Consider the following 15,122-nt stretch of genomic DNA (forward strand, 5'->3'; position numbering starts at 1 on the left):
CGCCCCCCCCCCCCCAAGGAAGGAAAGGAGAGGGGAAGAGAGAGGAAAAAGGAAGGAGGGAGGAAAGGGGATGAGGGAGGGAGGGGGGGAGAGGGAGAGAAAGAGAGAGAGAGAGAGAGAGAGAGATTATGAGCCAGTTTGCAGACAGTTTCTCAAAACTCTAGCCAGGGCAATCAGGCAAGAGAAGGAAATTAGGAGCATATGAATTGGAAAAGAAGAAGTCACACTATCATTGTTTGCTGATGACATGATCCTATAAACAGAAAGACCCAAAAAAATCCCATTAGAAGACTTCTAGAAATGACAAATGAATTTAGCAAGTAGCAGAATACAAGATCAATACTCATAAATCAACAGTTTTCTATAGTCCAACAGTGATTCAGATGAGAAAAAAATCAGGAAAACCACCACCTTCACAATAGCCTAAAAAAAATAAAATACCTGGGAATTAATCTAACCACGGAGGAGAAAACAGAACACTGAAGAAAGAAATTGAAGAGGATCTCAGAAGATACAAATACCTCCCATGTTCTTGGTTAGGCAGAATTAATATAGTCAAAATGGGCATATTACCAAAAGTAATATGCATATCCAATGCAGTCCTAATCAAAATACTTACAACATTCTTCACAGAACTAAAAGAAACAGTCCTAAAATTCATTTGGAAGAAGAGACCCAAAATAGCCAAAAGCAATTCCAAACAAGAAAAGTGATGCAGGAGGGATCACAATACCCAATCTCAAATTATATTACAGAGCTACAATAGCAAAAACAGAATGGTATTAGCATCAAAAGAGACATGAAAACCAATGGAATAAAATAGAAGACACAGAGACAAACCCAATTTTATGCAGCCATCTGATCCTTGACAGAGGCGCCAAAAAAATATATGTTGAAGAAAAGACAACCTACTTAACAAATGCCGCTGGGAAAACTTGTTATCCATATATACAGAAGAATGAATTAAGATCCCTATCTTTTACATACCATAAAAAGTCAAATAAAAATGGACTAAAAATTAAGACAAGAGGGCTGGGGTTGTGGCTCAGAGGTAGAGCGCTTACCTACATGCATGAGGCACTGGGTTCGATCCTTAGCACCACATAAGAATAAAATAAAATAAAGTGTTCACCTATAACTAAATATTTTTTAAAAAAGTAAGACAAGAAAGCTTAAAACTACTAGAAGAAAACATAAGGTCAATACTTCATCATATAGGTGCAGGCACCAACTTCCTCAAAAAGACCCCTAAAGCTGAAGAAATAAAACCAAGAATCAGTAAGTGGGATGCCATCAAATTAAAAAGCTTCTACATAGCAACGGAAATGATTAAGAGAGTGAAGAGGGAGTCTATGAAACGGGAGAAAATCTTTGCCAGCTACTCCTCAGACAGGAGATTAATATCCAGAATATAGGGCTACGGCTATAGCTCAATTGATAGACTGCTTGTCTCACATGCACAAGGCCCTGAGTTCATTGCCCAGCACCACCAAAAGAATCCAGGATATATGAAGAATATATATAAAGAACCCAAATATATACAAATATATGAAGAACCTAAATACCAAAAAAAAAAATTGCTCAATTAATTTAAGTGGGCAAAAGAACTAAACAAATTTCTTACAGATGACCAACAAATGTGAAAAAAATGTTCAACATCTCTTGCAATTAGGGAAATGCAAATCAAAAGTACACTAAGATTTCCTCTCGCTCCAGTCAGAATGGCAATTATCAAGAACACAAACAGGGCTGGGATTGTGGCTTAGCGGTAGAACGCTTGCCTCGCACAGGCAGGACCTGGATTCGATCCTCAGCACCACATAAAAATAAAGGCATTGTGTTGTATCCATCGACACCTAAAAAATAAATAAATATTTTTAAAAAAAGAACACAAATAATATAAATGCTGGCAAGGATGTGGGGAAAAAGGTATACTGTCACATTATTGATGAGACTGCAAATTAGTACAACCACTCTGGAAAGCAACACGGAGATTCCTTAAAAAACTAGAAATGGAACCATATGACCTAGCTAGCCCACTCCTTGGTGTTCATCCAAAAGATCTAACATAAGACAGTACATAGTACTTCAATGTTTATAGCAGCACAATTCACAATATCCAAATTATGGAATCACCCCAGTTGCCTGTCAATACATGAATGGACTAAAAAAATGGGATGTATATACACAGTGGAGTTTTACTCAGTCATAAAGAAGAATGAAATAATGGCATTTGCAGGTAAATGGCTGTAATCAAATTCCTTGCATATATGATTTTGTCAAAATGAACCCAGAGCTCCTATGCCTAATAGAAGGAAAAGTAGGCCTAATCTTCATCATGTTGAATTAAGCCCCAACTTCCTTAACAAAACTCCTAAAACAAAAGAAATAAAATCAAGAATCAATAAATGGGATGGATTCAAATTAAAAAGCTTCTTCTCAGCAAAAGAAACAATCAATGAGGTGAATAGAGAGCCTACAGAATGGGAGCAAATTTTTACCACACGCACATCAGATAGAGCACTAATCTCCAGAATATATAAAGAACTAAAAAATTTTAACCCCCTAAAAACAAATAACCTAATCAATAAATGGGATAAGGAACTGAACAGACACTTCTCAAAAGATGATATACAATCAATCAATAAATATATGAAAAAATGTTCAACATTCTAGCAATTAGAGAAATGCAAATCAAAACTACTCTAAGATTTCATCTCACTCCAGTCAGAATAGCAGCTATTAAGAATAAAAACAACAATAAGTGTTGGCGACAATGTGGGGGAAAAGGCACACTCATACACTGCTGGTGGGACAGCAAAATGGTGCAACCAATATGGAAAGCAGTATGGAAATTCCTTGGAAAATTGGGAATGGAACCACCTTTTGACCCAGCTATCCCACTCCTAGGTCTATACCCAAAGCACTTTACAATAGCATACTACAGGGACACAGCCACATCAATGTTTATAGCAGGACAATTCACAATAGCTAAATTGTGAGACCAACTCAGATGCCCTTCAATAGATGAATGGATAAAGAAACTGTGGTATATATACAAAAGGAAATACTATTCAGCATTAAAAGAAAATAAAATCATGGTATTTGCAGGTAAATGGATGGAGGTAGAAAATCTTATGCTAAGTGAGGTAAGCCAATCCCAAAAAACCAAAGGCTGAATGTTTTCTCTGATAAGTGGATACTGATTCATAGTGGGGACGGTGGGGGGGGGGTGCATGGGAGGAATGGAGGAACTTTGGATTGGGCAAAGGGGAGGGAGGGGAAGGGAAAGAACATGGGGGTAGAAAAAATGGTGGAATGAGACAGACATCATTACCCTAGAAACATGTATGACTGCACAAATGGTGTAACCCTACTTCTTGTACAACCAGAGAAGTGAATAATTGCACTACATTTGTGTAAAATGAATCAAAGAATATTCTGCTGTCATGTATAACTGATTAGAATAAAAAATAAATTAAAAAAGAACCCAATTACTATGTATAATTATGATGCATAAATAAAAAAATACAAAGAGAAATAAATTCCTTTTGGACATGTTGACTCTCAACTGGCTACTGGATAAGAAATAACAGAAATGGAGTTGAAAAAAAAATATACCAGTAACTGTTAAAGCTATAGAAATGCAGAGCAAGGTGACACATGCCTATAATCTCAACCACTCAAGAGACTGATGAGGATCATAAATTCAAGGCCAGAATGGGCAAGTCAATGAGACTCTTTCTTAAGATAAACTTTTTTAAAAAAGGACAGGGGATGTAGCTCACTGGTAAAGTACCCCTGGATTCAGTCCTCAGTATCACCAAAAAAAAAAAAAAAAGAAGAGAAAGAACAGAAGAAAAGGGTGAAAGATGGTAACCAATGCTCTTAAACCTCTTTCACATAATGGCGTTCACTTGATGTTATTACCTGTACCTGAACACCAGCATAAAAAGACCAACAGAAGTGATGGTATCCATTTAAGTTTCTACTGCTCCAAATCCCATTAGTTTGTAAAGAATTTAGAGAATAATAGGACCTACAACCCATTCACAGGATCCATGCCATAGGGGTTGGAAAATCTTCTCTAGTAATCATCAGCCTTCAACAGGTTACAGAAAAAGAAACTATTAAAAGTCCATAATAATAACCAGCTATCCCACAAACTGGATATGGAATACTCTTAGAAAACTGGTTTGGCCCCTTGAAAAAAAGGAAACAGTCAAAAGAAATGAGGAATGTGGAGATAATCTAAATTAAAAGAAACTCAAAACAAAAAAAACAAAAGGACGTGCATCAAAATCTTGAATGGACTGTGGTTCAAATAAAAGTCACTATAAAAGTTTATTTGTAGGACAACTAACAAAATTTAAATATGAACTAGATATTACATAATATTAAGATATTATGCTTAATTTTATTTCCTAATTTTTATTCTATTAAATGTCTCAAATGTAGGATAATGGTATGATTATACAGAAAAAAATGTTTTATTTGTATAGACATAGATTCAAGTTCTTGGAGATGACATCATAACATCTGCAAGTTAATTTCAAATGGTTCAATAACAACATAAACATTCACATATACTCAGAGATATAACACATATATAGAAAGATAACAATGGATGACTCTAAGCAGAAGATAAATGGGTGTTCATTGTCTAAAGTTCAACTTTTCTGCTTTAACAAACTTGATTTTAAAAACTGAATAAGAAGCAATTTAAGAGTTAAAGAGAAAAATTGTTAAGATACTGATATAGAGAAGTCAAGTAACAAGTATTAAAAGGTAAGTGGGCAAACATGTCAAATAAAAAAGCAACCCCAGCACTGGGGATGGGTAGGGACAATAAAGGGTTGTTTGTATAACCAGAAATTTGGGGTTGGAGATATAGCTCTGTGGTCTCAGTGGTAGAGTACTTGCTCAGCACATGCAAAGCCTTAGGTTCAGATCCCCATCACTCCAAAGCAGGTGGGAGGATGTAGAATCAAAAATTAAGGTCAAAAAATGGCAAGATCAAATAGAAGAGAATGGAAAGGAATTCATCAGATTTGATAGCTAAAACATTTTACAAGACCATCACTAATAGAGCAAGTACTTTGCTCAAAACTCTGTAAAGGACTTTCCATACTCTTTTATTATAATTAATTGGAATTGAACCACACTTCTTAACCCATCCCCAAATGAGGAAGAGAACTTACTCATTTCTAAATATTCTATAGGTACTAACAAAGTACCTTGTAATTAGTAGGATAAACATCTGTTGCACTGAAATAAGTTTCTTAGTCTTAATCAAACTAAAAAAATGATTCCCCAATAATAAGAAAATCTAGAGAACTTCCTTTTTTAAAATATATACTTCAACTGCAAAAAGTGGTAGTGACTGCCTATAGCCCTAGAGCTAGTCTGCAGGCCAAGGCAGAAAGATGTCTTGAATGACTTTTAGACTAGGCTGGGCAACATAGTCAGACCCCCATCTCAAAAAATATCTTTATATAGCTATATTTTCTGAAAAAATAAAATCAAAATGACAGTGACAATGTTGCACTAAAATATTTTTATTGAAAAAGTAATCACATCTAAAAATTCATCAAAAGAAGCAACTATTTGGGGCTGAGGCTGCAGCTCTGTGGTAAAGTGCTTGCCTCGCATGTGTGAGGCACTGGGTTAAATCCTCAGCACCACATAAAAATAATTAAAGACACTGTGTGTTCATCTACAACTCAATAAATTTTTAAAAATTTTTTAAAAATAAGCAACTATTTCCTTCTAAAGAGAAAGAAAAAATATATTTTGTTATTCTCAAATCTAGCATAGTCAGATCAGCTAGAACTAGATCATCAGATTGGACAGTACTGAATCAATAACCTTGATCCCTTTGGTTCTCCCCCTACCTGCTCTCCCTTTGGTGCTGGGAATAGAACCCAAGGCTAAGCTTAAGCACACACTCTACCACTGAGCTATGACTCCAACCCAGCCCCTAGTTTCATTTTTAGATTTCAGTATCCATGAAATCTCTGTATTATGTCGTAAGCATCAATGAAAAACAAATACCCAAAAAAGAGAATAACCAAGATATCAAAATTAACTCTTTTAAATGTATTAATATTTCATCACTAAAGATTCTACCAAACCTAAACCACTGAGGTTTTCTAATAAAATGTAATTTTTGCATGTTTTTTCCTAGTTGATCTTAACAACTGTGATACAGTCTCTTTGCTAATACAGTGTCCTTTTTAGAACCCAAATCATCTGAACCTTTACAATCCAGTCTCTGATATACATTGGAATGAAAAAAGTAAATTCCTTGAGAAGAGCTTACTTGAAACTTTAATCAACAAGGCACAGAAATCATAAAGTCAAATCAAAAAGTCAGCTATCAGCTATTATTATATGAAATACACTGCATTATAATATTTTAAAGGCAATTATAATATCATTTACTCATTTTTGTAGTATATTATGTGCATTGGGAAGTGTACCATACATTCCCTAAAGTATTAACAATGGAGAGTATCTTTTTCCTTCTTTAAGTCTATCTATGTTTCCTGATTTTTCTATGATTTTTAACAGTCATTCTTTCAAAAGTTTCCATATAGGTTGGCCTAAATTTGTCTATATAAAAATTCAGGTAAGGGGCTGAGGTTGTGGCTCAGTAGCAGAGCGCTTGCCTAGCAAGTGCAGGGCAAATGGTTCAATCCTCAGCACCACATAAAAATAAAAACAAATAAAAATAAAGGTATTGTGTCCAACTAAAAAAAAAAATGAAAAAAAAATTCAGGTAAGGGCTGAGGCTGTGGCTCAGTGGTGGAGCGCTTGCCTTGCACATGTGAGGCATTGGGTTTGATCAACTCAGCACCACATAAAAATAAAGATACTGTGTCCATCTACAACTAAAAAAATATTTTTAAATAATTTCAGGTAAACCTAGCCTTGTCAAATCATCCATTACATAGGAAAGTCAATCCAAAGATCAAGTTCTAGTTACTAAAAAGCTGAAAAACAAGAAATTAGGAAGATAAAGCTGCTGCCCATCTAAGACTAAAGGTAAAAACCAACAAAAATGAGCCAACCAACTCATAACTTATGGTAGAAAACAATATTTTTTTTCATTTACCATTAAGTCAACTTTAAAACAAAAGTGAACACTTATCCAATATGACAACACATGTATCATGAGAGTTATTTACAACAGCTACACTTTTAAGATAACTTACTACATGTCAGGGACTGATCTAAGCACTTCAAATATTAACTAGTTTAATCCCTACAACATGTTATAAAGAAAGTACAGAGACAGACACTGAAAGCTGAGATGGTAAGTGATTCACTCTAGATGACAAAGCTAGTGAAGTAGCAGATATCACAAAGCTTGTGAAATGGCAGATAAAAGTTTTTACAGGTTAGTAATCTGGCTTCAAAGTCTGCACTTTAATCACTACAGCCATTAGTTTCATTTCTTCACATTCCTCTTCTGAGAAAATGAAATGGGGAACAGTATGTGTTAAGGCTCAGAAGCAAAAGAACATTATACATCTTAAATTCAGAAAGGATGATTCAAAGCAGGGAAAAGCAAGTTAAAGGTGAAGAAGAAACAAGCAGAACTAGAAGGAGAACAGGTAATTCAAATTAAGAAAACTGGACAGACATCCTGAGAAACAAAGGTAAGAATTTGAAGCAATCTGTGTTTTTGTGAAAACACAAAGGGGTGGAGATGGCACAGAAACTAGTTAAGAGGTCTTTGAAGTAATTTAAGTATACAGTCACCACAGTCTATATTAGGATGGTTGGAAGAAGAAAAAGAGGGTAAGTCTGAAAGATAATTAGGAAACAGTGTCAAAAGACCATGTGGTGAAAAACGAAAAAAAGCAAGAATAATTCCCAGTCTCTAGCAAAGGGAACGGGTGACAGTGATACCCTTCACTGAGTTATAAAGAACACTCTGGGGAAGTTTAGACAAGATGAAGTTGAGAGGACTATGGAAATAGAGGTGTCTAAAAGGCATGTAGACAAACCTAAAGAGATGCGAAATTAAAAGTTATGAAACAGGAGGGAGGACAGAACCCTAAAGAATATCACTGAAAAAAACATGATTCCACAGTATTTAAAATGTATATTACATAATTTGGTACTTAATATTGCTAAGTGGTTTCTAGTCATTTTACGTTACTCTTGTCTTCTCAACTAAACACTAAGTTCACTAAAAACAACGTTTCCTATAAGCAATTGCAGCTCCATAGCTTTTAGCATATTAATGGGTATTTTCAGAGTAGTCAGGCAACTGAAACTTGGGAAAAAAACAAAATATACCTGGTTTTAGGAAAATCCTTTACTTAGGATTCCCTTAATCTTCCATTTTTCCCTTAGGGTTTGTTCCCTCAGTTACTACTAACAAATCCAGGACAAAAATGAGCTTGCAGATTGGTAATCTGGAAGTTATATAATGGTACAGTAATCTACTGTCTCCTAAGCAAATCAAGAATAACTTGAAGAGAAAAGCAGAAGAGAGGTATCTTTGTTCAAAATAAGAGATTTTTTTTACCGCATTTTACTACTACAGTAGAAATTTTTAAACTGTTAATCACAAAAGCACTTACTGTTTTTGTCCCTCAGTCTTCTCCACACTGATTGATCTGATCTCCCCGATTTCTCTTCTTTATTCTTCCCATTCATCAGACCAGTTCAAGCTTTCAGATATTTTGTGAACACCTGAGGCTAAGTCAAACCTCTCTTCTTTGCATTCACCAAGCACACCTCCGCACTATACACACAGCATCTTATACCACTTTTTTTTTCTTTTTTCCTTTTTTTGAGTACCAGGGATTAAACTCAGGGGCACTGGACCACTGAGCCACATCCCCAGCCCTATTATGTATTTTAGTTAGAGACAGGGTCTCACTGAGTTGCTTACTGTCTCACCATTGCTAAGGTTGGCTTTGAAGTTGCAATCCTCCTGCCTCAGTCTCCCAAGCCTCTGGGATTATAGGTGTGAGCCACCACACACAACCTTATACCACTTTCTATGGTAACTTTTTCACAAATATAAAGAGCCTACATGACTGATGAGCTTCTTACACTCTTATCAGTTTTTATATCTGTAAGTTGGGAAGAATAATACGTACACTCAAAAAATGTTTTGAAGCTCAATGAGGTCACATATGTCAAATGCCTAGCAGTGTCCAACACCTACTACAGCCTCAATAAATATACATCAAAATTTTAAACTCTTTTTGAGAGACTATATATGAAGTCCACAAATAAGACATTACAATTAGAGTGCTTAGAATGGGTTGCAGGACTGAGTTTTTGGCATATAGATATAAACACACACACACACACACAAACACATCAGCAAAAATGGAACACAGTATTTGAAATTAATATTTCTTACATGAATAATAAATTACCAGAGAGGTGGTATCATTTTTATGTGTATCTTTGCAGCTAACAACCAAGCACTAGATGAACTAATATAACTGGCCATCTACCTTTTCTAGTAAGATGGAGGCTGACAATTAAGAGTCCAGAATTATTAAGTAGTTATTTGTACAACAGTGCATACTGCCACTACAAAGGTTACAATAACATTGAAGTATAATCTACTCTTGTGAAAGATTACACTTCAATGTTATTGAAACCTTTGTAGTTACTTAGCCGAATAATACACATATTACACACAAGGTATTATATTGAAAACTGCCTAAATCCCATTACTTAAGATACTTTTAAACAAAAATTTAATTCTATCTTCTCATAGAAGATAAGGTGATGGTAAGGAAAAGAAGGGCAGAAGATGCAGTCCGATAATCTGATATGAGCAGTACTTTGTTGTTGTTTTTTTAATATACTACTGAATAGAATAATCTGTGGGAATTTAAAACAAAATACCGTTTACATTATATACAAAGAACAAAACTTAGCTATAAAGTCTACAAAATATGTATAAGATACATATAATATTATAAAACTCTTTATCAAAAAAGATCTAAATGGACTGGGCGCACACTTATAATCACAGTGGTTTGGGAGGCTGAGGCAGGTGAAATGCAAGTTCAAAGTTAGCCTCAGCAATTTAGCGAGGCCCTAAGCAACTCAATGAAACTCTGTCTTTAAATAAAATACAAAAAAGTGGGGGGCTGGGGATTTGGCTCAATGATTGAGTGCCCCAGGAAAGATATTCCATGTATAAAGATATTCCATCTATGAAAACTCAATATTGACAAGATATCACTTCTTCCTAACTTGATACATAGCTTCAACACAATCCCAATTCAAATCCCAGCCAGTTATTTTGTGGACATTGACAAAGTGAGTCTAACACTAATACAGAACACCAAGACTCAAAATATTAAGAAGAAAAACAATTTCTTTTAGGAAGACCGGCATTATTCTATAAAAATGTATTATAAGGCTACAGTAATGATAAAATGGCATTGGTAGAACAAAAGATAGATCGATGGAACAGAAACAGCCCAGAAATACAGAAATACATGAATATAGTTTGTCACTACTAAAGAAACAAAGGACAGCAATGGAGAAAGGACAGTCTTTTTCAGCAAATGGTGCTGGAACAGCTAGACATATACATGCAAAAAAATGAATTTAGGAGCTGGGGGTATGGCTCTGTCATAGAACACTTGCCTAGCGCGCAGGAAGCCTGGGTTCCATCCCCAGGACTGCAAAAAAATAAACAAATTTAGACAAAGACCTTACAGCCTCCATAAATTTAAAATGGATTTTAACTTAACTCCAAAATGCAAACTATAAAACTCTAGAAGATAACATAAGAAAAAAATCTACTTTGGTTTAGCAATTAATGATTTTTAGATGAAACATAAAATTAATTTTTTTAACTTGGCAAGTTAGACTTGACTAAAACTAACTCTATGAAAAACACTTGTAAGAAAATAAAAAGACAAGCCACAGACTATGAAAAAATAGTTACAAAACAAATATCTGACAAAAAAAAATTGGTATTCAAAATATACCAAAAAGAACTTAATAACAGACAACCCGATTCAAAAAGGAGCAAAAGTCAGTGCGGTGGTGGTGGTGGCGGCAACTCCAGAGGCTGAGGCAGAAGGATCACAAGTTCAAGGCCACCGTTGGCAATTCAGTTAGACCCTATTCTCGAAATAAAAAGGGTTGGGGATATAGCTCAGTGATAGAGTGCCCCTGGTGTTCAATCCCCAGAACTGAAATATATATATGAGTGTGTATATACACACACACATATACATACATATATTTACAGACATATATATGTGTGTATATATACACATTTGAGCAAAAGAACTGGACACCTCACTAAAGAAGATATGCAGAAGAAAAAATAAGCATATAAAAATATGTTCAACATTGTCATTAGAGGGTTACAAATAAAAACAATAGTGAGGGTTGAGTGTGTAACTCAGTGGTAGAGCACATGTTTAGCATGCATAACACCCTGGATTGATCCCCAGCACCAAAATGAAAGAGACAACTGTCACTATACATTTATTAGAATAGCTAAAATTCAAAACACTGACATTCACTCATTGTTCATTCATTGATATTTGTAATGCAAAATGCATAGTCACTTTGTAAGACAGTTCCAATACAGTCCCAACTATATGATATTCTAGAGCAGGCAAAACTCTGGAGAAAGAAAAAGATTAGAGATTGTCAGGGGTTTGGAAGGAGCGAACCAGAAAACCAAAAAAAAAAAAAAAAAAATATATATATATAAACGAGAGAGAACACAGGAGTGAACTGTTTTATATGATATTATAATACTGAGTACATGTCCTTATACATTGTCAAAAAAACCGCTAAATACACAATGCAAAGATTAAGTAAACTCTAATGTAAACTATGGACTTTGGTTAAAAATGTAATAATACTGGCTCATCAGTTGTAACAAATGTTATCACATTAAAGCAAGAAGTTAATAATAAGGAAAAGAGAGGGAGAGTTAGTAGAAGAGAGTGGAAACTCTGTACTTTCTACTCAATTTTTCTGTAAATCTGAAACTGCTCTAAAAACTAAAATCAAGTAATTCTTAACATACTTTTATAATCATCCATTTAATCCCAACTTTCTCAAAGACATTGAAGAGGGGTAGAAGACTGAATGGAGAGTCTTGATCTGGATAATCTACTGAAATTCTCAACTGATAATAAAGTATACCAGAGTCACATTATCTAAATAAATATGAGTGTGCATAATTAATACTGGTGAAAACAGCCAACTAGCCTGGCAATGAAGTACAAAACAGTATTGAAGAAATTCCTTCCAATGCACTACTGGTAAATTTAACATGGCCACTGAAAAGAGTAAAAGGCAAGGTTTTAGGAGGTAAAATTGTAGGTAACCCCAATAAACAACATGAAACTCATCTATCTCCTCTAGTTAAGAAATGTGGCCTCCCTGGATAGGAGGAAGTGAAATAGTAAAACTCTGCAAAACAAAGTGATCCTGTATTGGGCAAACAGCAGAGATTATAAATATGTACTATCCAACTTCACATAATAAGGAGTATATCCTGAATATAAGGTATAATATCAAGTCATTTACTTGATAATCTAAACAAATATAACTTCTAGAAGACATAAGAAAACAATTCCTCCAATTCTCATGCAGAATCAAAAAACCAGTCATGCCTAGGAGTACATTATGTTAACTGCTATAGATCTTTAAAAAAAAAAATAGTTCTATTCAATTATCAACTAATAAAAGCTCATAAATGATTGTATAAATTCACAAAAAGTAACATCTATAATATATGGCATATACATAGCAAAATGGCTTTTTTCCTTTAATCAAAGAAGATTACCAGGAAAGGTATATCAGAATTTCTGATCTCTAGTCATATTATTTTCTTAAAAAGTAACTCATTAAGAAGATCTCTATAAAAACACATTTTACAAGTGTGTGGGATGTGTTTGTCTCTCTACTGAAACAAGAACTAACTTGAGAGAAGAGCATATTAACAAGTTCAGAAGAGAGGTAATTAGCATATTGGAAACTAACATTCTGGCACATGAAACCTACAGCAAGAATGTCTATCCTCCAGTCATGAGTCACGAATTAGGCTGCCTCTCTATTTATTGTGAAGCAATCTTTCAGTAAAAGGAGCAGCAAGAAAGAATACAACATATGAATAATGACTTGGACAAGTTCCCAGGAAGAAATCACAGTGAAGCCAAGTCTGAAAAAAATTACACAATGCATATTGTACATTATACTAATGCCCTCTCTTCTTATTCACTCCTACTCTTTGTTAATGGCAAAGAAAGTGAATTTAGAGTCTTTAATTCTACCTAAAGTTTTCCATTTTTACAGACTGTAATAATAATGAACAAAAATTGTACAGTTATTTGCTGGGTTTTAAATTTGGTAAATCATTTAATGCAGCATTATAAATTATTTTGTGATGATACTCACAAAAAGCTCTCACCTGTCATAAGCCCACCCCAGCACACACACACAATGACAGAAGGCAACACTCTGATTTACCTTCTTCTGAAAAGTCTGCTACCTCCAACGCTTGAAGTCCAAACACGAAGCCCTCCTGGAATCTATGAACACAGCAGAGGCAAAAGGCAGAGAAGTTTATGTAGATTTAAAGTTACACTGCCCAAAATATAAAATGCCAAATGCCTATCATAAGTCTACATATCTGCCAAGGAAATCAGATTATAGATTTGACAGTAAGTAAATCAACAATGTATTGCTAACATGCAGTTCATTGTATATTATGCCGCTAGTTATACAAAAAGAACAAATAAGTTGAGCCTTAATTAATTTATATTCTTACCAAAAGAAATGATTTATTCTATTAGAAAAATTAAAAGAGCAATAAAGTATGAATTCATATATGCTGAAAGTAACAATCCAATTTTTTTTAATTACTTGAGAACCAATACACATGTGAGGAATATGAATGAAATCAAGTATAAGAATATACTTCACAAAAGGGAATATGGAAGGCTCTACAGCTCAAGATAAATCTCTTTTTAGAACCACAAATTATTGGGAATATTGGAGAGAAACAATTAAAAATATACCTAGAAGTAAACAAATATAGAGGCGTAAAGGTAGAACCGTAGCTATACCAATGGCAAGATGTAATTCTGACAATAATTTTGAAATAAGCAAAGCTGGGGATGTGTTTCAGTGGCAGAGAGCTTGCATAGTATGCACAGACCCTGAGATTGATCCCTAGCATTACAGAGAAACAGGAAGAGGAAGAGGAAGACAAAGAAAAAAAAATGGGTAAGGTAATACACATTCTATGCAGTACAGGGAAAAATATACCTCTTTCCAATATTATAAAATAAAAAAAAGCATGAATTTGAAAAGCTTTTCAGATAACATTCCTATCAAATATTAAGGATTTAATCAGGTAAAACATTAAAAGCTCAGATTTTATTTTATTCTTTTCTGGTGACAGGGCTAAAAGACTCCAAAATACAGCTGGTCTATAAATTTTATTATGTGTTAAATTTAAAAGATGAGGACATATTATCTTTATGTAATATTAAGAATTCTTTAAAAGTATCATCAAATATTAGGAAAGAAGCAACAAAGCATTGTCTTAAAATATGATGATATGTAAAAGGAAGAAACAAAGTATAATAAAACACTGACCCTGAAGTCAGATGACTTGATTTTAAGTTCCACCTGGCTCATTATTTGCTTTGTGACATCAGGCATTTAATTTCTTAGTATAAGAGTTATTTGGGGGTGGGGTTTTGGCTCAGAGATAGAGCGCTTGCCTAGCATGCATGAGGCACTGGGTTCGATCCTCAGCACCACATAAAAATAAAATAAATATTCTGTGTCCACCTATAACTAAAAAATAAATTATTAAAAATAAAGAGTTGTTCAATGAGGACTCTTTCTCTCAGATCTACACTGAATATCAAATGAAATAAGGTATTTAAAATATATAATCAAAATTTATATATTATATAATCACAAAATTACATATTATGTAAAAAATTTGACTTATAGTAGCAACGTAATTCAAGTTATGAACTAAGAACCAACAGGAATATAGTGTCTAGCCAAGAAACTTAGGAAGCTATGTTAAGAGGCTCAAAGAAGCAAAGCAAAAGACTAAACTGGTCAGAAGAGAC

At 34.2% G+C, this 15,122-nt stretch overlaps 1 protein-coding gene across 3 annotated transcripts in view; it reads right to left on the reverse strand.

Annotated features, from left to right (window-relative positions):
- Cdk19 (cyclin dependent kinase 19) overlaps positions 1–15,122 on the reverse strand; it is a 145,042-nt gene that overhangs the window by 113,447 nt on the left and 16,473 nt on the right. For 2 of the 3 annotated variants that reach the window (XM_048788232.1, XM_015500157.2), the window contains exon 2: positions 13,498–13,559. The gene's annotated coding sequence lies outside the window, so the exon portion shown is untranslated. Of the gene's footprint in view, positions 1–13,497; positions 13,868–15,122 lie in introns of those variants that run through there. The other variant, XM_048788208.1, reaches the window with a different exon arrangement.

The sequence above is a fragment of the Marmota marmota genome, unplaced genomic scaffold (assembly GCF_001458135.2).
Source record: "Marmota marmota marmota unplaced genomic scaffold, marMar, whole genome shotgun sequence".
Lineage (NCBI taxonomy): Eukaryota > Metazoa > Chordata > Mammalia > Rodentia > Sciuridae > Marmota > Marmota marmota.